This window comes from Phoca vitulina, unplaced genomic scaffold (assembly GCF_004348235.1).
Source record: "Phoca vitulina isolate PV1807 unplaced genomic scaffold, GSC_HSeal_1.0 scaffold7, whole genome shotgun sequence".
Taxonomy (NCBI): domain Eukaryota; kingdom Metazoa; phylum Chordata; class Mammalia; order Carnivora; family Phocidae; genus Phoca; species Phoca vitulina.
The window spans coordinates 38979014-39005689 of record NW_022589710.1 but is presented as its reverse complement, the minus strand read 5'-3'; the positions used below and the strand labels follow the sequence as shown (position 1 = coordinate 39005689).

The following is a 26676-nucleotide window of genomic DNA, read 5'->3' as shown; positions in this document are numbered from 1 at the left end:
CCATGCCCAATGTGGGGCTTGAACTTGAGACCCTGAGATCAATAGTCACATGCTCCACCGATTGAGCCAGCCAGGTGCCCCCACTTATATAGATTTTTGATGAGAAAAAATGGAATGAAAATGTGATGCTTTGATTTTCCTTGACAGTTTTCTATTTAGTTGGGATTCTGTCAGTTGTCATCTAATCATCCTCTTTTGGAACAGATTCTCACTCTAATTTTTAAAATGCAAACAAAACGTTGGTAGATATTCTGCTGTAGCCTCTGGAGAATGCCACACGTCTCTGGGAAGCAATCACACAAATTCAGAACAAATCAAGTAGACACCTATAATATGCCCAGTCAGGGAAATGGACCCAGATGTCTCCTGGACAAATTTTAGAGAAGACAAACTAGGTTGGGGATGAGAAAATGCAGAAACAAAGAGAGGACACAGCAGAGTGAACACAGAGGAGAGATGGGCTGGAAGACACATCCGTCACCAGGACTTTAAATGCTCCCTAACCCCCTGCTAACAATAATGACACTTGGCAACAAACATAAATTTGGTCTGTCCCAAACCATGACATATAATTACTCTAGTATTAGGTGATTTTTAAGGAACGACTTTTAATTGTTTAGGTTAATATTTTTACAAAGTGATCGGTCAGAGATACATATGACTTACAGGTGAAATGACAGAACATCTGGAATATATGCTTTAAAACACTTCATGGTGGGTACCTGGGTGGCTCAGTCGTTAAGCGTCTGCCTTCAGCTCAGGTCATGATCCCAGGGTCCTGGGATCGAGTCCCACATCGGGCTCCCTGCTCGGCAGGAAGCCTGCTTCTCCCTCTCCCGCTCCCCGTGCTTGTGTTCCTGCTCTCGCTATCTCTCTCTCTGTCAAATAAATAAATAAAATCTTTAAAAAAAAAAAAAAACAGTTCATGGTAGGGGGCTAGCAGTGGTGTGGGGAGGAGATACATGAAGTAAGATTTATCAAATTGCTGATAAGTTTTAAAGTTAGGTGATGGGCACCTGGGAGTTCTTTATACTGGTTTCTCTACTTGAATAAATGCCTAGAATTTTCTGAAATAAAAATTTGTTGTTGTTGTTTTTTAATCCCTTTTCTCTTCTTCAGGAGCCACATGGCCGCAGAAAACCCAGTCACCTCCTGCACTGTTGCCGATGCTACCATGGTGACCAGTGAGCCTGCCCTCCGTAGGTTAACCACCTCACATCTGACTTCTATAAGCATCTTTCTACTATACCACAAATAGCTATCATTTATTGGGTTCTTACTGTATGCCAGGCATGTGTGGCCTCTTTAATCCTCATGACAATACATAAGACAAGGTGCAGGCATTGTCCCTACTCTCGCACGACGACACCGAGGAACTGAGAGGCTACACAGAGAGTTCTAGAGCTAGTAAGTAATGGGGCTGGGATTCTTGTTCCAAAGTCCCTGCTCTGAGCGACTGTGCTCTTTACCCATCCAGAAAATGGAAAGAATTCTGATTTCACAAAGAGTGAGCTGGATTGTTAAGAATACAAGAAATAGGGGCACCTGGGTGGCTCAGTCGGTTAAGCGTCTGCCTTCGGCTCGGGTCATGATCCCAGGGTCCTGGGATCGAGCCCCACATCGGGCTCCCTGCTCGGTGGAGAGTCTGCTTCTCCCTCTCCCTCTGCCTGCCTCTCTGCCTACTTGTGCTCTCTCTCTATCTCTCTGTCAAATAAATAAATAAAATCTTTAAAAAAAAAAAAAGAATACGAGAAATATTTTACGGGATCTTTCAGGATCCTTGGCACTAAGGTGAACCTATATTCAAGATCTTCCAGGGCATCCTGGTCTCAAACATTCTGACACCATAACCTCCGTAAGCACATTTATCATGTGTCCTGACTTTTCATTTAAAAAACAGGGTCAGTAGACTTATAGAGAAAGCCCCACCATAAAACACTGACGGATCTGGTGTCTAAGTCTTCGGGTTCTGGGCAGCTCAGAACTCTGGACATGTGACCTCAGCCCTGCTCTCCCGGGACTGTCATCCTGAACAATCCGGACATTGTGACCTCCCAGCAATCCCCACCTCAAAAGACTGGGACCGACTGGGACGGGCAGGAAGACAAAAGACAAAAACAAAACATGACCTTCTCTGAGCTAAGATCACAGCTGAAAAGACAAAACAGAACCTTGTGGGGCCTCCAGAGAAGGCCGGGAGGCTTCATCGTGTTTCATTTGCTTTGTCTTTTAAAGGAATTTTGCTTTTCCTCATAGGGAAAAAAAAAAAAAAGTGGCAGATCTGAAAGTAGGACCTGGAAGTCTTGCAACCTAGCTCAGGGCTAAGAATTAGCGGTAAAAACACCCAAGCAAAACCAAGGGGCAGGGGAAACTTAATCCTGTGTGGCATTAAAAGGGTTTGGTGAATATTTTTTTAAATTTTTTATTGTTATGTTAATCACCATACATTACATCATTAGTTTTTGATGTAGTGTTCCATGATTCATTGTTTGTGCATAACACCCAGTGCTCCATGGAGAACGTGCCCTCCTTAATACCCATCACCAGAAAAGTTTGGTGAATATTAATTCCCTCTTATTGATTGTCAAAGCTGCAGCTCCGATTCCATGAGGACAGTGGAAAACCAAATCATCAAAATCTCCAGGAGCTTTGGAAATAAAACACATCAGTGGCCTCTGACGAGCCCTGATATCTGAAATTATACCCAGACTGCAGGGAGTCCTTTCCCAATCAAGCATCTTATGACATCACACTGTTGAACAGATCAAGTGCTCTGCTGAAGCCTCTCCCTTGCCCTGGGAATGTAGTGAGGGGGCTGGACCTGTGCTAGGCTTGTCTCAGCATGTGAGACATGAGAAGAGCTACGGGCATGAGAAAGGGAACTTGAGCAAGGTGCCTGCTGCCAAGCACGTGGCCCAGAGGCTCTTCCGACAGAAGCAGGTGGTTGCCGCAGCAGCTATAAAACATGAGATGTTAAGGCAAAATCCCAGTAAATTGAGCTTCACCTGCTAAGTCACCTCACACTTGTACCTCCCGTGAAGATGTGCAAAGATGAGCAGAAAAGAATTTACAGAATGGTTTTTAACTTTCCAAAGCACCGTGAAGGCGTGATTTCTCCCCTTATCCTCCCCAAATCCCTGAGATGTAGGACAAGTGATATTATTCACAATGAACGGATGAGAAAACCCATCACATCTGTGACTTGAGACACTGAGCTAAGTAGTATCAGAGCTGGGCCAAGCATCCCGATCTCCCAACATACAGAACATCCTCTCTCCATGCAGATGCCCCGGTGGTGGTAGAGTCTCATGCTACCTGGCTAGCCTAACACAGAACATTAATGGCAAAACAGATGGGGAAATGAGAGAAGGAACAAAAGCCAGTACAACTGTTCATTTTTTCATTCTGGAAAGTTTCAAATACACACAAGAAGTAGGGAGAATAGTACAGTAAGTCCCCATGGGCCCCCCCCCCCCCCCCCCCCAGCTACAAGATCAACTCATGCCACTCTTGTGAAACCCACTTCTCTTGATTCCTACTAGTGCCCAGCATGCTAAACTGCTCAGCAGGTGACAAATGACTGCACGGCCTGAGGCCCTGCTTTGGAACTCCCTAAGTCCTCCAGCATCCTGGACTGACAGCCAAGGAGGGTGGTGGAGTATGCCTCAGAGGCAGAGGCTGCGTGCAGGATGGGTGATGTTAGGTGACCTCAGACTCTGGGCCTGTATCAGAGGAAACACAGACTTGACCTGGGATGGCTTTGGCAAGTGTAGGGATCTGACCAGAAATTGACAAGATGCTGAGATTAAATTTAATTCAACCAACTTTTGTGATGTGATTCCTCCGTGCAAGGATGGGGACATAAAGATGAATAAAGATCCCACGGTTTGCACGGCTCAGGTCTATATATCCTGGATATCCTGGAACTTCCCTGCAAAGAGGACCAGCCAATACAAGACCCTAAAAGGAAGAGGTCAGAGGTCACTGCAGGAGGCTTCCCAAGGTAACAGGAACTCTGTTCTGGGTACAGTTTCCACTGGGCTCTCCCGTGCCACCTCACTATGGTTCACTCCCTGAGTGTGAGGACCTCTTGTGATTCCCACTTGCTAATGATGGGCTACCACCATCTTCTAAAAGTGCTAGACTAGGCTGACCACCGGCCCAACTGTGGGAAAGGAAGAGCTTTGTGCCCCCTTTCTGAGGATGGAGTTGGGGGAAGGGGAGTAGACAGAGGGGCATAGCTCCCCCTGCCCGCACCTTGTCATCTGATCAAGCCAACAATATGTGTTTTACTCTTGGGTGCTGAGCAGCACATTTCACAATGTTGGAAGAGACAGGAAAAGGTGAGGATGTTCCAACCTTCAGGGATCTAAATACCAGAAGGGACTAAGACAATCAGGAATAGGATCCTTTGAGAACAAAACCAGTAAAGAGAAACAGCAGAGTACAGTACTTAAGATCCCCCCCTTCTGGCACCAAACAAGCCTGGGTTTGAGGACTGGCTCTGGCATTAATTAATCTTGTGACCTTAAACCATTTGCTTAACCTCTCTGAGCCTCAGCGCCATTTTGAAGTTGAGAGCAATAATATTTGAAAAGGAGGGCAATAATATTAGGTTGAATCACATGACATTATCAACATTTAACCATTTTTCTGACCTTCAAAAATGGCAATTTCAGGGGCGCCTGGGTGGCTTAGTTAAGTGTCCGACTCTTGGTTTCGGCTCAGGTCATGATCTCATGGCCTGTGAGACTGAGCCCCGCATCCATCTGGGCTCCGCTCTCATCTGAGAGTCCACTTGAAGATACTTTCCCTCTGCCCCTCCCCCCACTTGCACAGGCTCCCTCTCTCTCAAATAAATAAATAAATCTTTAAAGAAAAATGGCAAGTTCATAGACCACACTAGGTTGTATTTTTTTTTTTTTTTTTTGAGAATTACTGGAGGTATTACAAAAGCCTGGCACACAGTAAGCCCTCAATAATGATAGCTACTATCAACAATGAAAAGGCAAACTAATTACCAGTGCCTGGGCATACTAGGAGGTGTGGCCCACAGATGTGTTCACTACCAGATCCACCTCAGAAGGGGCAGGAGATTTTTAAAAATTATTTTATCTCTTTATTTTTGAATACTGAACAAAAGAGTATGTCGTACAAAGGCTTCTTCCCCTGCCCCCCGTACCCCAGCCACAGTTCTCCCCAGAGGCAACTGTGTTATGGGGTTTTACATCTTTCAGAGATATCCGGTGCAGACACAAGCATTCCCATATACGTTGCATGCACACACATAAACACAAATGGCGGCCCACCATACACACTGCACTTAACCTATAACTGAGAGATCGTCCTATACCAGCATACATACCTGACCTATCTTCCCTCCATGCTTTTTCACAGCTATACTGTATTCTACTGTATAGGTATTACATGATTTTATTTAAGAGTCCCTTACTGACAGACATTTGGGTTGTCTGAAACCTTTTGCTAAAACAAACAATGCTGCAACAAATATGTATCATTTCACGTGCATGGGAGTATATCTGAAGGATAAAGTCCCAGAAATGGAATTGTAGGATTAAGTGATACACATTTTTAAATGGCCAAATAGTCTAAATTGCCTTCCCCAAGACTATTCGAATTCATACTCCAGCCAGCAATCAGTGCCTGTTTGCCCATGGAGGAGGTCAGTTTTGAATTTGACAGAAGGGAGAGAAAGCTCAGCTGGGCTCTCCAGAAAATGCAGGACGGTGGCTCAACAGCCAGCCTGCTGTGAACTCACCCAGATCAGGAGTGAGGGAATCCTCCACACATTAACATCAGCATGTATAAAGCACACTTCAAACCATAAGGAGCCCAGAGCTCCCCACATGGATACATAGCCTCATAGAGAGAAGGGAATAGTAAAGAGGAGTGCACCATGGGGGTGCAGAGTAGGAGGTACACGCTTCTTCCCCTGACTTCTGAAGAGGGCAGAGGGGCACCACATTTTCTCAACTCAGCTGCTGGTCTCAATGAGTTTGAGACCACGGGGTGTCCCCCGCCATCACCCGGCTCTAAGCAGGTCCCCTCAGCAGCCTGTGGGAGGGAAGGCGGCTAACAGTGGCCCCCGCATTTGGAATTTAGGAGGCTTGGGTTTGAGTTTGGCCTCTTCCACTTTTTAGCTATATGACTCTGGGTAAATCACAATTTTTCCAGGTCTGTTTCCTCCTTTGTAAAATGGAGGATAATAACATGCAGAAACACTAGAACTGAAGTTCTATAAAGTCTTAAGTGACACTACCATACACAGTGTCTGGCACGGAGAAGACAGTCCAAAAAACCTGATGAAGGAACCCACGACTTTTCCAAATTGGTAATAAAATGATCTTTCAAGTAGAAATTTTACCTGAAATGAAGGCTGTCCAAAAGAGTTTTATGAGATAGACTCACAGTAAAAGCTTATAGAGATGTCCTGGCAGGGAGAAATCCAACAGGGAGCGGATTCTACTCCCAAGTGCGGGTCTTCACTGCCTCTGCCACCCCCATTAAGTCTTCCTGGTCCCTGGTGACACAGTCCTCTCTAAGCCTCCCAGGACACAAAGCTCCTGCTTGTCACTCAGTGCCCAACTTGTTTTTCTTTTCTGCTTGGCTGACCTGCCCCTAGAAGCCGAGCCTGACCCAACAGAATCCCTAAAAGAACCACCGCGAAATCACAGAAGAGATTACCTGAGCCAGGCGGGGAGGAGAGCGGGAGGGGGGACCGCGAGCGAGAGCCCGGGCACCGCGGAGTAAAGCCGGCAAGTGCGCCCGAGGGCCCTTCCCGGGGGCAACTGGCTCCAGCCGGTCCCAAACTCTCGCTCCTCCCGAGGAAGGCGACTCCTCGCCGCGCGCTGCGGGTCCCCCGAGCCCGACCGCGGCTGCCAGCGCCCCCAGCGCCCCCAGCGCCAGGTGGGGAGGCACCTGCTCCGGGATCGCCCCGCGGCCGGAGAGACCCCGTCCTCTCCGCCCCGCCAAAGCCCTCCGGGCCGGCGCACACCTCCGAGCCCGTCCCTGCCCGCCGGGCGCGCGCGGCCGCGCAACCTCCCGCCAGCTCGCCGGCGCTCCCGCCGCCCACCCGGCACCCGGGCGCCCTCCGCGCGCGTCCGCCGCTGACCTTGCGTCCTTCTAGCCCGACTCCGCGGCGGCCGCCGGGTCTCCGCTCGGCGGCAGCAGGGGTCGCGGTGGGCAGGGCGGGGCGAGGCGAGGCGAGGCGGGGGCCGGGCGGGGTGCCGGCGGGCTGGCCGCACAAAGCCGAGCCGGGCCTCGCGGCACCCCATTCACCGCCGCGCCGCGCCCCCTCCTCCCCGCCGGCTCCTTAAAGGCCGAGCGCCCGCGCGGTTCCTCGGGCGGCTCGGGGAGAGGCACAGGAAATGACCTCAGCAGGCTCCAGCCTCCCACCTCTCCGCACCGCTGGGCTTGTCCCGGGGGCAGGCGGGGAGGGCGGCGGGGTCTCCCGGCCCCCGCCCCGAGCTCTCCGCGGGCGTCCGCACCCGCTGCCGCGAAGGGCGGCCGGGTGCCCCGAGACCCGTTCAGCCCCCGGCGGGCGTGGGACCCTCGCAGAATGGGGCGCAAGACCAGACCTTCCCACCGCCCCCCAAGGAGGTTCCCGCATTTGCTGGCAACCTGTGAGAACTTAAGGCCAGGATATTTGGAGAAGTCCTTATTTCCAGCAGTCTGTCCCACTGCCAGACCAATGCACTGATTTGTAATTTGGGGGAAAAAAAGTCACACAACCCAGAGGGTGACTTGCTTGCTAATGTATGTATGTATGTATGTACGTACGTATGCATGCATGTATATGCATTATTTATGAGAAGGGAGCCGGCCAAGGAGCCAGAAGGCCAACGAACGAGACAGCTTGGGCAGCTTCAGAGGTCTGCTTACCCTTGTTCTTCAAGGACTTGCCGTCCCTCAGCTCACCAGTACAATCCTACACCCAGAGGAGATTGGAACACTCAACTTTTTTTTTTTTTTAAGATTTTATTTATTTATTTGATAGAGAAAGCACGAGCAGGCGGGGAGGAGGGGCCAACAACAAGGGGCTGATTCAATAAATTAGGATCTACCCACACAAAAGAAGGTTACACAGCCATTAAAAGTCATGTTTTTAAAGATTATTTTATTTTATTTATTTTTTAAAGGATTTTATTTATTTATTTGAGAGAGAGCAAGCACAGAGGGAGAGGGAGAAGCAGACTCCCTGCTGCTGAGCAGGGAGCCTGATTAGGGGCCCTATCCCAGGACCCTGGGATCATGACCTGAGCCAAAGGCAGACGCTTAAGCGACTGAGTCACCCAGGCGCCCCTAGAACACTCAACTTTTGGTAAAGAAGATGAATATAGAGAATATTGCAGGGAATGATCCACATTTCAAAACTGCTTTCTTCCCCAATCCTACAGGCTCTCTGTCCAGGCTGAACAGAGGCAACCACCACCAGGGCCCATTTCTCCAAAGGGGCTTTGGAAGACTCACTCCAGGCCTTGATGAAGGATTCCCCTGGCTCCACCCCAAATTTGAATTTGAATCTCTGGAGGTGAGGCTGCTAGATTACCCAGTTAACAAGCTCCCCAGACAATTCTCAGGCATAACTTTGAGAGCACAGATACTTTAGAAAGCTGGTCCCAATAGTTCAGGAAGCCAAGGGCAAAAGTTCAACTGGGCCAATGGGACTCCAGGGGCTGAACTTGCAAATGGATTCATAGCTCCTGGGGATTGAGATAGATCAACCCCAGACTGTGGGACCCTGGCCTCTGCTATCCCTTTAACACTCAGGAAGATGCCTTAGGTAGCCCCAAAGCAAATCTTCTGGAGTTGGTTAGGGTGATTCATTCATTCATTCATGCCTTCATTCACCTTGAATAGCTCATCATGCACATACATTTCAAATAATATGGAAGGGCTAACGATGAAAAATGTCTACCTCCCATCCTGCCCTTGTCCCCAGATCATTCTCCCCAAACACAAAAGATATTTTATGCATAAAATATGCATGAATACATATACAGTTGACCCTTGAATAGCATGGATTTGAACTACACAGGTCCGCTTATACATAGATCTTTTTCTTTCTTTTTTTAAAGATTTATTTATTTTTAAGGCAGGGAGGGGTAGAGGGAGAGGGAGAGAGAGGATCTCAAGCAGACTCCCCAGTGAGCGCAGAGCCCAATGCGGGGCTCGATCTCACACCCCTGAGATCATGACCTGAGCCAAAATCAAGAGTCGGATGCTTAACCAACTGAGCCCTTACATGGATCTTTTTCAATAAATATATTTGAATTTTTTTTGGAGATTTGCAACAATTTCAAAAAACTTGCTGATGAACCACATACCTAGAAATACCAAAAAAATTAAGAAAAATTCAGTATTATTGTAAGAATACAGTATTTAGTACATGTAACATACAAACTATGTGCTGATCAACTGTGTTATCAGTAAGGTTTCTGGTCAACAGTAGGCTACTAGTTAAGGTTTGGGGGAGTCAAAAGTTATACTGATTTTTTACTACATGGAAGTTGGTGCCCCTAACCCTGGCATTGTGCAAGGGTCAACTTTAAATATATTTATATGTATCTATTTATATCCCCTTTTCAACACTAAGGAAGCATCCCTTGCTTTTTTTCTCTTGACATTACCATTTGTTGACTGTGTGTGGCATATTAGCACACTTGGACATGCCTTACTTTTTTTAGAGGTCCCCTAGTCTTCCTAATGATGGATACTTAGGATGTTTCCAATCTTTAGATATTACATGCTTGCTACAGTGAATGTCTAGGTACATACTTCTTGGTCCACATTTATGGCTATCTTTATGGATTAATATTTAGAAGTGGAATTGCTGGCTCTAAACACAATATGAATTTTAAATTTCAATAGATGCAGCCAAGTTGCCCTCAGAGGAGACTGCACCCACCTACACTTCGATCAGTGTGTTTTGAGTGCCTCTTTGTTCCCTCCCACCACACCAATTAAGTGATTTATCACAAAGTACAAAGCTTTTAGGAAGGGAGGATTAAATGAGTTCATGTGCATGGATGAGTTTAAAACGCTGCTAGCACACAGAAAGGCTCAAAGAAGTGTTAGCCCCTAGTCTTCCCACCGCACTCCTCCCTGTGACCTCCCCCTTCCTTTGGGCTCTGTCTCAGTCCTAGCTCTGTAAACTGGAGCAAGCTCCTTAGCCTCCCTGGGACTCCGTTTCCTTTCCTCTAATACGTGAATCATAATGTCTCTCTTTGGAGTTGGTTTGAGGATGAAATCGGATAATAGAGTTACATAAATTTTAGGATCCAGTCATTGTTCAGTAAGTGATAGCTATTCTTCTTCCCTCAAATTTCCCCCCCAGCTTTTATTTTGAAAATTTCAAACTGGGTGCCTGAATGGCTCAGATGGTTAAGCGTCTGCCTTCGGCTCAGGTCATGATCCCCAGGGTCCTGGGATCGAGTCCTGCATTGGGCTCCCTTCTCTGTGGGGAGCCTGCTTCTCCCTCTGCCTGCTGCTCCCCCTGCTGTGCTCTCCTCTGACAAATAAATAAAATCGTCAAAAAAAAAAAAAAAATTTCAAACTGACAGAAGTTGCAAAAAACAGTGCATTAAACACCCATATACTCTGCCTAGATTTACCAGTTGTTAACACGGTTGCCACATTTGCTCTCTCTCTGTCTTTACACCTATATAATATCTATTATATTATATTACATTATGTTATATATTTATGTTACCTATTTCTATTATATATTGTGTATATTTTTATATTTACATATAGTTTAGTGTATTATATATAATATGTTATAACATATCATTCTTTTCCTCTACCATCTGAGAGTTAGTTGTACACATCATGACCTTTTACCCCTGAATACTTCAACATGTATCTTCCTAAGAACAAAGGTATTCTCTTAATACTATCACACTTAGGAAACCTATCATTGGTACAATACTATCATCTACCATACAGACCATATTAAAATTTCCCCAATTGGGAATATGGATAATGGATAATGTCCTTTATAGCTGAGTTTTATAGTTCTTCAATTTTTATTATTAGTCCCTACCTAATACTCACCAGATGCCTAGAGGAGAATGGGCTCATCCCCTCCTCTGTTCCAAGGAGAGAGTGCCTCCCATAACCCTAGAGCCCAGTATTCCTCAGGGACTGCAGGTCATCAATAACCAGGCTAGCAGGGGAGGTCCCAGGAGGGGCAGTTTCCCATCTAATGCTGGGGATTGTCCCATCAGCCTTCTTTGCTGATGTTGCCTCCTCTGCCTGCCCCCAGCCACCGCATGCTGGCAGCCCGGGGAGGTTCTGCCCACCTCCCTACCAACTCTGGTTGGATTTCTGGTGTCTCCTTCGCCTCCCCTCTTAGTCCCAGTCAGTAAAGGCAGCTGTATGGCCTTCAGTGAGGGAAGCCTGGCTCCCCCGTCACACTTAACTGCAGCCCTCCCCATACCACCCCAACCCAGGGAGGAGTTGCTATGGACCTCCAGGCTGGCCTACCCCTAACTTAATTCTGGAATTAAGGGTTGAGATGACGAGACACTGTCTATTCCCCACAATCTTTCTGTCTTAAGTCACCTTCTCTGAAGCCTTCCATGGATCTGAGACTGAGTCAAACTGGCCGCTGACCACATCCAGACAATAACATCAGCTGATGCTGATATCCTTCTCTTCTCCCCTCCCTCTCTCCTTCCCTTTCATTCATTTGTTCATTCATTCATTCATTCATTCATTTATGATAGCTGACTTTGAAGTTGTTCCAGGTACTCCATTAGATGCCCAACTGTAAGCTTGGATAAACCATCGCCTTGCTTCTGGCCTCAGTTTGTCCTGTGGTAAAGTGGGGAAATTATTTCCTCAGCACAGCTACCTTTCAGGTCAGAATATTTGAGAATTGGAGGAAAAGGCAGGATTATGAGAGAGTCACCACAGCAGAGGGGAACTTTGCAAAACTGAAGTAAGGGAAAAGCCATCTTGGGCACTGTCTTTGACTGGACCAGTAGCGGGAGAGAGAGGAGAGAGGTGGAAGGCTGGTGGGAGCCTGCTGGAAAGGCTCCGAGCCCCCAGCCTCCTCTGTGGGTCCATGCAGAAATGGTGCTCACAACACCTAAAGCTCATTCCTGTCTGATGTTCACTTATGACAGTGGCCTGACAGCAGACGGAGAGGAAGAAAGCCATTGTGCGCTCAGAGTCCAAGGCTCAGTTGGGTCACTGAAGCTGAGAGTCTCCTTTTACTTTTCTGAGAGGCCTTGGTGGTCACTCACTGTGAACAGGTCTGAACCAATTTGGTCTTATGGCGCTTATCAGGTTCCTATACTCGTGGCCTGTGGAGATTAGGGATGAGTGGAGACCGTTCATCTCCTTCTCCATAACCTCCTACGGGTGGGATAGTAAGAATGGCCAAAATTCTGCCAGTTACACAGATTTTTATTAGCAAGCAGGCACAAAAATTCCTACAACCTGCTTCATGGGAGTCAGGGGGTTGGCCCGATCTGGTTCCTCCACATTATTCATGTGAGGGCCCAGATCGTCTTTCTGGCTAACTCCTTCTGTTGAAAACCTCTAGCATACCTCAGCACATTCAGCCCGCTGGTGTAGGCTTTGATGCCATTTGAAGTGCTTATGTAACCACCCTCTAGAGTGCGGATTCCTGATTAGAACACTTCAGATGATAACTAACCCCTCCAGGGGTTATACACATACAGCATATGTTTTAGACTGAAATAGTTAAAGAATAAATTCCTACAGGGTCAATATAACAGCATCCTAGTCTGTGCTTGGTTTCCTGGGCAGTACCGTGGGGAAGAATGGGGACCACAGAACTGGCCAAACAGCAGTTCACATACCATCTATACCATGTCAGTATAGGGCAGGTGCTTAATTAATTCCTCATTTGTCAAATGATGATAATAATTCTTGCCTCTTACGATTTTTGAAAGGATTAAATGAGATAGTATTGTGTCTGGCAGGTAGCAAACGCTATATAAATGGTAGCTTTTGTTATTCATTTTTTGAACAAATATTTGCTGGAGGTCTCATGTTTATCAGATATTCTCCCAGGTCCCTAGTATCTACTCTACTGGGTCAAGAGGTGGTGGTATCTCAAGGAGCTCTCTCTGTTGCAAGATTGCAATAGATAAGAAAGATGTCTTGAGAGACAGTAATAACTCTAGGAGAACTGGTGAAATGTTGGACAATTCATCTTCCCATGTCCTGTGCATTCTAGAAACCCCACTTCCCAACACCACTTGTTTTCTCTGAGTGGGGCGCTGGGCTCCAGAGAAACCCTTCTTCACTGAAACCCTCCCAAATCAAGCACCCCTTCTTCTGCCCTCAGGGCCTTGTTCTCAGTTGCTGTTGGAAGGAGACTAAAGGAGGAAAGGGAGGGAGAGGAGACGGGGAAGGGGCCTCAGAAGCCCAGACGCCCAGGGGCCAGTCCTGGTCCAGCCTTCTATCTCAGGAGCCAGAGGCCGAGCTTGGCAGCTCTTGGGTTATGGAGAATTCAGGAGGCAATTCCTACTGCTGAATCTCTGGGAGCAGCCAGGGCAACCATGGGCTGGAGCAGAGAGGCTCAGAGTCATTGTCCAATTCAGGTAGGAAGGCAGTGACCAGACATGTAGAGAGATGCAGTGTAGGAAGGAAATGAAATGGTCCAGAGGCAGAATTCTGTGTGTGTGTGTGTGTGTTGGGAGGGGGAGGTGTCTTAACTTTGGGCATGGACTCTTCTTTCATTTATTCATTCAGTTATTCAGGAACAAATATTTATGGAGTAGTTGCCATTTTCCAGGCACTGTGTGAGGAAACAAAGTGTAGCAAGTGTGACCAATGAACTCAGGACATAGACTTCAAAACCAAATATGCCTGCCATTGAATCCTGGGTCTTCCCAGTGGGGAGCATGGCAAATGATCTCTCCAGTCCAGCTGTGGGCTCCAGAGCCAGCAGAAGCAGACAGAGCCAGGCAGAGAGCAGGGAAGGGAGAGATTCTACATTTGTAAAACAGCAATTGGTATTCTTTCCCTAGAGGGTAGTTGTAAAGATGGGGATAAAGAGTCTGCCCCAGTGTCCGGCATATCATATGCACCTAGTAAGTGTTACTAAATGGAGGTTTAAAGGACTAGCAAGGTGCCCAGAGACTTGGAAGCTAACAAAGAGCAATGGGTGGAAGGAAGGGCTGGTCAAGAAGGACCCCAATGAGAGGGAAGGCAGTGATTTCCCATCTAACCTTATATCATAAAACCCTAGGGCCACTGATTAAAAATATGGATGGAGGCCCTGCACATTGAGATCAGCAGGCCCAGGGGTCTGTATTTTCATGATCCTTAGACCAATAGGGTGCCTGGTATTGACTGGTTTGTCATACATCATATTCCAACACACCAGTGATCTTCTCAGAGAGGAACACCAGCTCCAGAGGGCAACACAGGGTAGAACTGACGTAATTACAACAGATATCAGTGCAAAATGATCTGTCCAGTGCAGCTGCGAGCTCCCCAGGCAAGAGAGAGCCAGGCAGAGGGGGGGCTCAGTAGGATGGGGGTGCGGAGGGAGAAAAGGAGGTGGCCTCGAGGTTGAAAGGGAAGCTGAGTAGGGAGCTGATAGAGCTTGGGGAATGAGAACTGGGTAAATCCAGCCAGCTAAGTGGGATTCTTGATCATTTGAGAACTTACAACATCAAGGTTTTAAACCAACTGTCTCACTTCTCCATCCGTTTTCATCGCAGTTGAAAACAATGGTGGCTCCCATCAAGGGGCAGGAGGGACCAGCTTCAAGTCAGTGGCAGGTTCTCCAGCAGCCTAGGGAGCCCATGCAGGAAGAGACTCTGGGGTTCTAAGAAGCCAAGGGAACTCAGGCTAGTCAGGGAGCTGGTCGTGGCACCTCGGCCCCTTTTCTTCTGCCCAGTGTGTGGCAGCCTCAGACATTTGAGTTCTCAGGGCAACAGTGTGTCGCCTCTGGGATTCTACTTCCAGAGTTCAAATTCCAGCTCGGGCACTTAGCTCAGTACTGGCAGATAGCAAGTGCTGAGTAGATGCTATAGTTTATTATTCCTTCTTCGGCTGATGACAGACCATGGGAGAGGTCTGGTGGGCTAGGGTTCTGCTTTCACACATTGAGTACGTGCTTGGTGAGTGTCCACTGTGGACCGGGAAGAGGGGAGGGAGAGCATCGAGGAACATGTGGCTCATTCCTGGGCAAACTGGACTGTGGAGGGCCTCTCTGTGCCTCTTGGCCTCCCCTCTCTGAGCGGCTGCTTCACCTGACTGGGTGGAGATCTACATGCAGGGCTGTGAGTAGGGGTCCCTCTGCTTCAGGGACACGGGAGCTCCCTTGCAGGGCACCTTCCAGGCTGAGTGGTTCCTGTAAGAGGGAGCCAACAAATGCCGCCGAATTCACAGGGATGGCAAGACATGAAATACTTGGATGGAATGAGGAGACCTAACCCTTGCAGCTCTTCCTCCTTCCTTCCCCCAAGGGTTTATCATGAAACCAATCGGTCAGTTATCTGCTTTGATCAATCAAGCCTTCATCTGTCATGCTTATGATCGTTGTTCTCAGACTCAGGGGCTTTACGACTGTCAGGTCTTAGATCCTATTGGAAGCCCTCTTTGCCAGCTCCTTTTTATGAAGGGGGTTTAGTCCAGGCGACATAATCTGTCTTCCCTCTCAAAATCCCCAAGTTGACCAGCTTCTAGCCAGGACAGGGGAAGCTATCTCTCAGCGCCATCTGGTGGTCAGGATGGCTTGTTTTATTATTTTTCTTTTCTTTTTAATGATTTATTTATTTATTTGAGAGAGAGAGAGAGAGAGAGAGAGAGCGAGAGAGAGCAGGAGAGGGAGAGAGAATCTCAAACAGACTCTGCACTGAGCACAGAGCCTGATGTGGGGATCAATCCCACAACCCTGAGATCACCACCTGAGCTGAAACCAAGAGTCGGTGGCTCAACCGCCTGCACCACCCAGGCTCCCCAGGATGGCTTTTGTTTTCTTAAAGAACGCGAGCTCCAACATTCCTACTCCCAGCCATGCCTAGGGACAGATCTCTTCCCTTCTGATCTGACCAGTGCATGCTTTGGTCACCTTGAAAGGAAGTGGTTAATGGGGCTTTAACTTCTGTCTAAAGTGGAGACTTTAAACCTTAAACTGTATACTTTGTTCCTGTTCAGTGTTGCATGGTTTCAGGGAAGGGGATTGGAAAACTTAGTGGTACTAAAGGATGAAGGTAAAGTAGAGAAAGCTGTAAAGAACATTCTCCCCTGCCCAGCTCTGAACACTTGGTTTCAGCAGTGCACAGACCATCAGCTTGGCACTTCTTCCAGGCATCTCTCACCCAGTCATGGCACAAGAGCGGGAACAGGAAGAGTCTCTGCTGCAAAAGTCCAAGCTGCAGTTTAAGGATCATCTTCCCTCTGCCACAGATAAAGCGACGAGACATGGAGCTAGAACCAGACTGCTCAACTCAGAGTACCGAGGGAATCCACAGATTGAGAGATTTGCTCATGTAAAAGTGAGCTTTGGAGACTTCAGAGAGTTGGTACGGACAGTGCGCCTTTCCAAAATGCAGTTTCCGCATTCTGAATTTCCTGGTTCAGGTCCAGAAGAGGGTCCCTTTCCAATTACAGTGTGGGGACCACCCAAAGGAATCAGGTAGAGCCAACAGGTCTCATACGTAAGAAGGGAGGTTGGTGATGGAACAGAACCCCCAGATTCCTAGGATCAGAAGCAACAGGCTTTGCTCTAGGGGTAACACATGACTGTTGTTCCTTCCAAACACTACGTATTGCTCCAGTGGCCACTGGGGAGACTCTCAGATGGCTTTGGAATGGTCTGTTCCTGAAAGCAGGAATTTCCCTACAGAGCTTAGGGGATTGTTCTTACGTGCACTCAGGATCTCCCAGGAAAAAATACTCTTGGGAAGAGCATGGCTCTTTGGGAAGCAAAATTTTAGTGTTGAAATAAATCCATTGGAATATTCAGAATAAGAAATTTCCCTAAATATCCTCGCCATTCAAACCAGTGGAAGATAATGTACATATGTAGTAATGTACCTAAGATTGGAAGCTATTTATAGATAAGGATCACTAAAATTTTTCTGGGACCTTTCCCTCCACTCTAAATCCCTGCTTTCCCTGACATAGTTTATGATTTTTTTTTCTTTTTTAGAGAAGGAGAGAGTGGGGGAGGGGCAGAATGAGAGGGAGAGAGAATCTTGAGCAGGCTCCACACCCAGCACAGAGCCTGATGCGGGCTCGATCTCACTCATGACCCTGAGATCATGACCTGAGCCAAAGTCAAGAGTCGGACGTTTAACCAACTGAGCCACTCAGGTGCCCCGAAAGGTATTCATTTCTTAATGTCAAGTGAAACAATTTCTAGAAAAAATGTATATAACATGAATTATTTTACGTAAAACTGTATGTATACAGAACTACATATATATCCATGTACATAAATGTGAGTGGAAGATTTTTTTCCCCAAACATTAATGGTGTAGAAATTTGGTGTAATGTTTTTAGTTTCTGCTTTGTTCTTTTCTATATTATGCGAATGTCTTACAAGGAGTATGAATCATTTTTCTAATAAACTATTAAGAAGTTTTTCAAGTATTGATCTCATCAGTAATGTAGAAAGCTGAGATTCAGGGAAGTTGACAAGCTGAGATTCAGGGAAGTTGACAACTAACAAACAAGAGTTTTCTTTATAGAGGGTGGTAGAGAGAAAGCCAGGTCATGGAAACAGCTCCGTGTCATAGAAGGCAAATAATCGCAGACCTTCCAAGGCACCGGAGGTACAGTAGAGCCACAGTCTGCCAAAGAGCCAGAATTTGCCCTTGTCACTTCCCATCCCTCAAGTTTAATGCCAATCCCTTTGAGTCACAGCCTTGAACAGGTAAACGTCCCGGGGAGGGATATTGCGAGTGGACACGTGGGAGAATTGGGGGTCAATGTTCAGATCAGAGGGGACTCACATGCTTTTGATGTTGCCCGGATCCTTGTTACCTCTTCAGAGCAATTAAGCTACGACCACAATAGCATTACTGGATTCCTGTTCTGCACTGTGTTCTTGTGGTCTGGCAGGTGTCCAGGTCTTGAAGGAGCAGACACAAGTCTGGGGACAGAGTTAACTTGGGCCTAGTTCTAATCCAAGTCCATTTACATCCTGTAAAGGAAATGATGTATTCGGCCACGTTCTCCACTTGAGGGAAGGAGGAACATGTGGCTAGTTGGATGTAATCCAGAGGACTGACTTCATGGGGCTCTGGGCAGGAGCAATATGGTGAATGATTTCAAGGAGAAAGTCCAGAGTCCATTTTCCTTCCCTCCACCGCTTCTCACTCCTCCACACTCACCCATGTTTATCCATACTCCTTAACGGTAGTACCGGAGACCCTCAGACCCTTCCCTTGACGTTCTTGGATTTCTGGGACGTCATCCAACTCCATTCAGCCTGCTTATCAAGTGGCAGGACAGGGAGTGGGACCCACTGAGCCTAGTGTCTTCCTAGAACAAGAATTTGGATTTAAATAGTAAAAACTCAGAGATAGGCTATGGTAGTAATTTTCCCATTATACCAACACCCCAAAGGGCACTTAATGGGTCAAGAAGAGGCCCCCGAGCAACCAGTTCTCTTCTCAGCCCCTGCACTCTGAACACAAACATGCAGGTCCAGACAAAGTACTCAGCAGTGCCAAGTTCTTTTTTGTGTCATTGGAAACCCCACTCTTCTTCCCTCCCTGTCCCCAGACCTGTCTACTGTCTTACCTGGAGGAGGTCACAGCTCTATATACCCAACATAACAACCCACAGATAGGAAAGAAAATCCATCAAAGATGGCATTGCTTCCTTCCTAGGTGTGTATCTTGCTGAAGGACATAAGAGAAAGCAAACCTTGACCTAAGCTGTGGGCAAGAAGGAGGGGCAGAGTCTTTTGATAGAAAAAAGTGTATAAATTTGCATATACTCATCAATTTTGAGTCAAGGTGGAGAGTTTTCTTTATAGAGGGTGGTAGAGAGAAAGCCAGGTCATGGAAACAGCTCCGTGTCATAGAAGGCAAATAATCACAGACCTTCCAAGGCACCGGAGGTACAGAATTTAAAGCTAGGACCAGGGAGGAATGCTTTGTTGTTATAGACCATTGTGTATTGTTCTCATGGCTACGTGCGTAGGTCTCAATCTCTTTACCTGTGTGACCCTGATCTTTAGCACAGTACATTAATGTTTGTTGAATTGACTAAAAAGTTCCTTGAAGTCAGGTCAGTCCTCACAACAGCACAGTGCTTGGGAAGAGAAGACACTAAATACATACTTATTAATTAATTAGCATCTGAGACTAATAGGACACCTAATTGAACTAATTCCCTAGACAACTCAGAGTCCCGAGGATCATCAACCTCTCAGGCTTATGCAGCCTTTCCTGAAGATGGCAGAGTTCTCCTAGAAGGGCCAAGGCAAGGAGGGTAAAAAGAATTGAAACAGGTTTTCTCCGACCCTTGGTGATGCGATCTGCACACCCCACCCCCACCCCACCCCACCTCCAAGCTGGGTGGCCTCAGAGCCAGCTCCTAAGGCAGAGACCTTTTGCCTCAGATCTACAAAAAGAAAGATTTTCCCACTCTCACCCATCCCAGGACCGAGTGGGGCCCAGAATTGGGACTTGGATGAGATGTTGTGATAGAAATTCTTAGCCTATTAGTGTTGCCGAGTCCCAAGATATCCTTCTGCAATCGTGGTGTCTGGCTGAAGTTTCTCTTTGAACTGATAACAGTGAAGTTGGGAGAGGCACACAGTGCACCCCCCCCCCCCCCCCCACGCAGAATGGCTTAGATAGCAGCATAAAAGCTTTTAGTTGCAAAGCCTTCTCAAAAGCGGGCTCCCCTTAACAATATCCCTTTGTCCCTCCTCAGACGACTAAGCTCCTTGTATCCTGGCAAAGGGAGGCACGGAGGGGAGGTGACCAGCTTGGAGTTTAGTTTCTAATCTCCAGGGCAGAAATTCTTTCCAATTTGCCCAGCACCTGGGCTGACTGCTGAGTCGGAAATGAGAGCAGCTGGGGAGTGGGGGTAGCTCTCTCCATGATTCCTAAGTTTTATAATGAACTCTGTCTCACCCTCCCCACCACTACATTTACAACCTTCGCAGTTAAACTCAACACGTAGAAATATGAAGCAGTGTAATTTCAATGTATGTTTTCATATTTTCACTTCGATTTCTTTTAGCATTAGCCTTTCCCCACCCCCCCTAATTTACTGCTAATCTCATGAAACTGCACTAATTTCCAGGGCTGTCTTAGTGCACACACATTAATGTCTTAATGCTTTATGGATGAATTCACATTATCACAGAATGGTGAGTTCTTCATTTTCAGGCTCGAGGTGTTCATGAATACTGAATAGTCCTTATCTGTTGCATTTTCTTTTTGATGACTAAAAAAAGAGAGAGGACGTGACTTTTAAATACCAAAGTAAGAACACACACACACATTATTTTGAGAGCTCTGTGAAAGTTCATACCCCTTTCCCACATAGACATATGGAGAGCAAAACTTCTGATAAATCTGCAGGCAGTTGAGCATTTCCCTGGGGCTTAACTCCTCTTCCCCCTCTACTGGTACCCCTTTTCCCCTTTCAGAGGCATTTTGTGAACATTTGAGGACATTCGTAACAACCTTTTGCAACTCACTTCCCCTTATCACAATTCACCCATTCCTGAGCACAGCTCAGAGTTGGAAAAGTCCATAAAACATCTGCCTGTTTCCAGCTCTATACCAACCCCAGAACGAGCAGTGACTTTATTAAGCAAACTATGCCTTCCTGTCCTGGTACTTTTCAGAGCTTCCTGCTACTTTTTTGAGGCTTATGTGTTTCTCCCTTCACCTTCTTTCATAGCTAAGAGCTCTACCAGGGCACTGAGTCAGGTGCAAATTCCCTGCGCTGTCTGCTTCCCCCATGGCATGGACATTTGCTGCACGGGGCTGTGTAGCAGCCTTTGGCCTCCTTTGGGAAACTGCTCTTTGATTTCTCTCTCACCGCTTACCTCTCAGTCATGATGTGGGTGCTGGTAGAGCTCATGTCAGAGAATCCTGCCGGCCCTTCCTGGCCAAGAGGTGGATGCCTGACTCAACTTAGGTAAGTTTGCCTCTAACAGGAGCAGAAGTGATAAAAAGATTGAAGTCCTGGGCACCTGGGTGGCTCAGTCCATTAAGCATCTGCCTTTGTTTGGCTCAGGTCGTGATCCCAGCGTCCTGTGATGGAGATCCTCATCGGGCTCCTTGCTCAGCAGGGAGCCTGCTTCTCCCTCCTCTCCCTGCTCATGCTCTCTCTCACTATCTCTGTCTCTTCTCTCTCTCTGTCTCAAATAAATAAATAAAATCTTAAAAAAAAAAAAAAGATTGAAGCCCAATTGTTTAGCCACAGAGCCCTGAGAAGACTCTCAATTACTTCCTACTACCCAGGGTTCCCAATGCTGTTCTGGTTCTAGCCTTTTTGAGTTTGTTTTGCCATCATTCCCTTCAAATCTGTGAGCCCTCTGATCATATCCTTCCAAGAAATTCTTTTCAGACTTAAGATAGCTAAAGTCAGTTTCTGTTCCTTGCAACCAAAGACTCCTAAATGATGCAGGTTCACTCTTTAGTCTATGACCCTTCCTTCCTATTTCCAGAAGGGACCACTACAATTTTCAAACTCCCGATGATTGTCTTGACCTCCTCTCATACTGCTAAGACCATGCCCATATTTCCTGAAAGACAAGAACTTCTCTGCCCTTCTACTAAGCAAACCATCCATAAAGGGGTTGCTCTTGTCCACCACAAGCAATTTTCTTGATGACTTACAAGAGAAACAGAAAGACTTCCTGGATGCTTGTTAGGATCGGAGGCCTGAGGTTTCTCCAGTTGTCCTTACCCAGCTGGTTTTCCTGTAAAGCTGGTCCACATTATTCCAATCTTGAGATTGCCTTTGGCTTCAATGTTTCCTCGGCTCCTAACCCAGCTTTCCTGTCCCAGCATCTGGGATGGACTATGCAAATACATGTACTATGCAAGAGACAGTTCTCTCTTGGCCTCCAATTTCCATGCTCGGGCTCCCTCCCAGGTCCTTCCTTTTTTTTTTTTTTTTAAATATATTTTTTAAAGATTTTATTTATTTATTTGGCAGAGAGAGAGGGAACACAAGCAGGGGGAGTGGGAGAGGGAGAAGCAGGCTTCCCACGGAGCAGGGAGCCTGATGCGGGGCTCAATCCCAGGACCCTGGAATCATGACCTGAGCCGAAGGCAGACGCTTAACGACCCAGGTGCCCTCCCAGGTCCTTCCTGATCTGGCTATGGGCCCGGTCCCCCCACTGAAATCACCCTCTTGAGCCACATCACTCCTGACTTGTGGTCAGAGGGCAACCCCCAGGAAACCAATTCTCTCTAACAAGTATACAGAAATCTTCCTGTTTCTCTTGAAAGTCATCAAGAAAATGACTTATGGTGGACAAGAGCAACCCCTTTATGGATGGTTTGCTTAGTAAAAGGGTAGAAGAGTTCTCGTCTTTCAGAAAACATGGCTGAGAACCTAAACTATTCAAGACACTTTAGAGACTACAAGGACACTTGAAAGACTCTCTTTTTCCCTACCTGATGTTAGAAGAGAGATGTGGCAAGAATTATCATTAACTGCCTACTACGGCAGGGACTTTTCACTACGTGGATGTGCCTGACAATATGCTAGATATCTAAAATTATCTTATTTATGCTTATGACAGCCAGGGGGTTGGGGATTATTGCCATTCTATTCTGTAGATTAGGATCTAGCCTCAGAAAGTTTAAATAAATAGCCTTAAGACCTCTGGCTAGGATGTGGAGTCTGGACTCAAATCCAGCTTGCTTTGCTAAGACAGGAAGACAAAGGAGGGGCTGCCATCCTTCAGTGTGTGTTAGCGCAGTAGAGCTTGGTTTGTCCCATGCCTTCCACCTGGAATCTGTACTTGAACCACTAGAGTTACTATGACTGTGCCTACCTTCACCTGGCGTCATTCTCCCCACCCCCTCCCACAGCACGGTACGTTGGTCTCAGCATTCCTTGGGTGAAAAGCCAGGGGACCCACCATTGCCACAGATGCTCTTTTTAGGTCTGCTTCTGGTGCCGACTGCTCTGCCCGGTACATACCCAATCTTATTCGAAATTTTCTAGGTGCAGACAGACATAAAGGACCTTGGATGGAATGTCAGAAGACCTGAGTTTGACCTGCATTCTGCTTTTACTAGCTGTATAGCCTTGATCAAACCACGCAATCTCTCTGAGCCTGGATTTCCTCATTTATAAAATGACGGTTAAAATAGCTGCCTTACCCAAAGAGAAAACGATATGTTAATTTTAAGTTATTATATGAATTTTTGTTAGGAAGCAATGATTCCTAATTTAGGAATGAGGAAAACCCAGATTGTGCAGTTAAGTCCATGGGAGAGCTGGATAGAGTAGAGACCGGCTGATGTCAAGCCTTGTGCCTTGGTTTCTCACCCTTCCTTCTTCTTGATTCTGTAACTGGCAACTTGGCTTCTACACTAAGGATGAAAATATTAATATTATATATGAAAACATTTTCTTTGATCTCAAAGTTTATTTTTTGTCTCTGATTTTGAAAGAAATTTAAACATTTTTGTGGGTCTTAAAATATCATGGGCACTAGGCACTGTACATACTGTCCATTAGGATAAGTCCCCCGGAATTCAGATCATCTGCCTCAACAGCCCATTCTGTGTTCTGTGCAATGCTGCCTCCCAGAGCCAGGGAGGGAGCCGAGTCAGCTCCCAGCCACAGACTGAGAAGCAGAGTGGGAGAACTGGGCCTCTGAGGCAAGAGGGCACAAGGGGGTGGGGGGTGGGAAGAGGGCACAAGGGAGGTCCTTCTTCAGTAGGTGGGCTTTGCTGCCAGACTAACCGAAGCCCCTTCTTGCTAAGGTGTTCCTGAGAGGGGACTGTCTCCTGTCTCTCTGATAGTGTTCCAGGGACAGCCCATGAGCCTCGCTGTAGCTCCGATCCCTTCTGCCCACTCCCTGCCTTACTCCCAGCAGAAAACACTGTCCTGTTATTGAAGGCCCACTGTGTACTGAGGACTGTACATGGATTATATTGTTGGGTCATCACAACATACTTATTTTTTTAATTAACATATAATGTATTATTAGTTGCAGGGGTAGAGGTCAGTGATTCATCAGTGTTATATAACACCCAGTGCTTATGACATCACATACCCTCCTTAATGTCCATCACCCAGTTACACCGTTCCCCCACCCCCCTCCACTCCAGCAACCCTCAGTTTGTTTCCTGAGATTAAGAGTCTCTTATGGTTTGTCTCCCTCTCTGGTTTCATCTTGTTTCATTTTTTCCTCTCTTCCCATATGATTCTCTGCCATGTTTCTTAAATTCTGCATATCAGTGAGAGCATATGATAATTGTCTTTCTCTGATTCACTTACTTCGCTTAGCATAATACCCTCTAGTTCCATCCACATTGTTACAAATGGCAAGATTTCATTTTTTGATGGCTGTGTAATATTCCATTATATATATATATATATATATATATATATATGTATGTATGTATGTATGCACACCACATCTTCTTTATTCATTCATCTGTCGATGGACATCTGGGCTCTTTCCATAGTTTGGCTATTGTGGACGTTGCTGCTATAAACATTGGGGTACAGGTGCCCCTTTGGATCACTACATTTGTATCTTTGTGGTAAATTCCCAGTAGTGTAATTGCTGGGCTGTAGGGTAGCTCTATTCTCAATTTTGGGGGGAACCTCCATACTATTTTCCAGAGTGGCTGCACCAGCTTGCATTTCCACATCACAACATACTTATGAAAGAGGAAACTAACTCAGGGGAGCTAAGAGCTCTTGCTACTGGATCCACATGGCTGTGTACTTCCTACACTGGTTTGAGAAATCCAATATAACTCCTGCCCTCATGGAACCCCAGTGCTTTCCTTCTGGAAAGAATGATTCAGCCAGCCTAAGAACTAGGTTGGATGGGATGGCCTTAGAACTCCTTGTCCACATTGCCCATCCCTAGCTGGAAACACCTTTGTTGATCTTTGAATATCCTGGCTAGGGACAGGAGGTTGACGGAGGACCCACAGCCCCATAAAGCAATTAGAAGACATAGGATCAGATTAGGTTCAGGTAGTTGGAAAGCAGCCCAGCTTCTCACCCAGACTGGGGGAGACTAGCTGGATCTTCAGGTCCCTTTTCTTTGAAGACTCAGTGCTGCTCGGGACCTGTGAGAACCCTTTGTCACTGTGGCATGTGGGAAAAATAAGTTAGAGGGCTAGGAGAGATCGGGCCTAGGCACACCTAAGGTCTGTGTGTGAATTAGAAAAGGACACCTGCCCCCTCAGAATGGACTGTTTACAAAAAGACAACCTCAGGGGTCATTACCTATAAATTAAACAAACAAACCAAAAAAGTCCTTTCCTCTTGGCTGCCATACCCAGTGCCAGAACTGAGGCTTGGAGTGGGGATAGGGTTTGGATTACATTCCCACTCCCTGCTCAGCCCCTATGCAGGACCTAGGACCTGTCTGACCGGCCTGTCTGATATCAGGGCCCTCTCACTCATTTCCCAAGATCCACATTCCAGAATCTCCAGGCTTTCCAGATGACATCCATTATTTTTTTTCACCTTCTAAGAGAGGATATCTAGACTGACCTCAGAAAGAACAACCTGTTTTAATCTTTTCAGTATAAACCAAATGTGGGCCTTGGAGCTTCAGACCTTGCCTTAGGCAAATTCCTTAATTTCCATAGGCCTCAGTTTCTCCATCTTGAAAATGGGAACAATAAAAATGACCTGGCAGGACTGATTCAATGAATGGATTGCACAGAACACAATGCTGGCACATAGTGGGTCTGCAACACCACGTGGTCCGTGGCCCTCAGGTGGCGGAGACCTGCAGGATGCCCACAACGGCCGTCGTACGCGCAGTCCCCACAACTCCTGCAAGCTGGGAGGTGAGGGGCGCGGGCCGGTCCTCTCCCCCCGGCTCCTGCGGACGCGTCGGCTGCAGGCGGGGAGGCAGGGGCAGGGAGCGCCGAGCACCTCTGCACTGCAGCCACCTGCGCCACGGCCTGGGCCGAGGGAGGGCGCGTTTCCAGGCGCCCGGGGTGCGGTCGACTCCCGGAGGCGGGAGGCGGCGGGGCCGGCGGCGGGGTCGGCGGGGCAGCGGACCCAGCGGGCGAGCGGGCGAGCAAGGAGTTAAGCGGGGCCGGAGGCAGCGCGCCTGTCAGACGCGAGCATGTGCAGTTTGCACAGCATCCGTACTATGGGTGAGTGCCGCCGCCGCCGCCGCCGCCGGGGGCTCGGTTCGGCCCGGGCAGCGGCGGCTGCAGCCCCCGGAGCCCCGCGCCGCCGCGCCGGGCGCCGACACACAATGCGGGACTAGGCGCGGCGCGGGAGGGCCGGCGGCGTGGGGGAGGCACGGCCGGCAACCCGACGCGGGGGGGAGCCGGAGCTCCGGGCGTGGGGGCGGGGAGCAGGCGGCGCAGGAGAGCGCCCCGAGTCCCGGCGCGGGAGGAGGAGCGGGAGCGAGCCGGGAGACGGCGCTCCTGGCCGCACCTGCACCCGGCAGGCGGCCGGCCCTGCCCTGCCCTTGCCCGCAGCCACGGCCGGCCCCGCACCGGTAGGTGC

General features: G+C 47.6%; 2 protein-coding genes across 11 annotated transcripts in view; one reads left to right on the top strand and one right to left on the bottom strand.

The window, feature by feature from the left end:
- PLEKHH1 (pleckstrin homology, MyTH4 and FERM domain containing H1) overlaps positions 1–7970 on the bottom strand; it is a 48638-nt gene extending 40668 nt beyond the window's left edge. For 2 of the 8 annotated variants that reach the window (XR_004299558.1, XM_032405382.1), the window contains exon 1: positions 7133–7256. The gene's annotated coding sequence lies outside the window, so the exon portion shown is untranslated. The other 6 variants (XM_032405375.1, XM_032405381.1, XM_032405378.1 and 3 more) reach the window with 5 other exon arrangements.
- A 17953-nt stretch (positions 7971–25923) lies between these two features.
- The window catches only part of TMEM229B (transmembrane protein 229B), a 36851-nt gene continuing 36098 nt past the window's right edge, over positions 25924–26676 (top strand). Inside the window, exon 1 of one of the 3 annotated variants that reach the window (XM_032405367.1) lies at positions 25924–26000. The gene's annotated coding sequence lies outside the window, so the exon portion shown is untranslated. Of the gene's footprint in view, positions 26001–26236; positions 26316–26410; positions 26669–26676 lie in introns of those variants that run through there. The other 2 variants (XM_032405364.1, XM_032405363.1) reach the window with 2 other exon arrangements.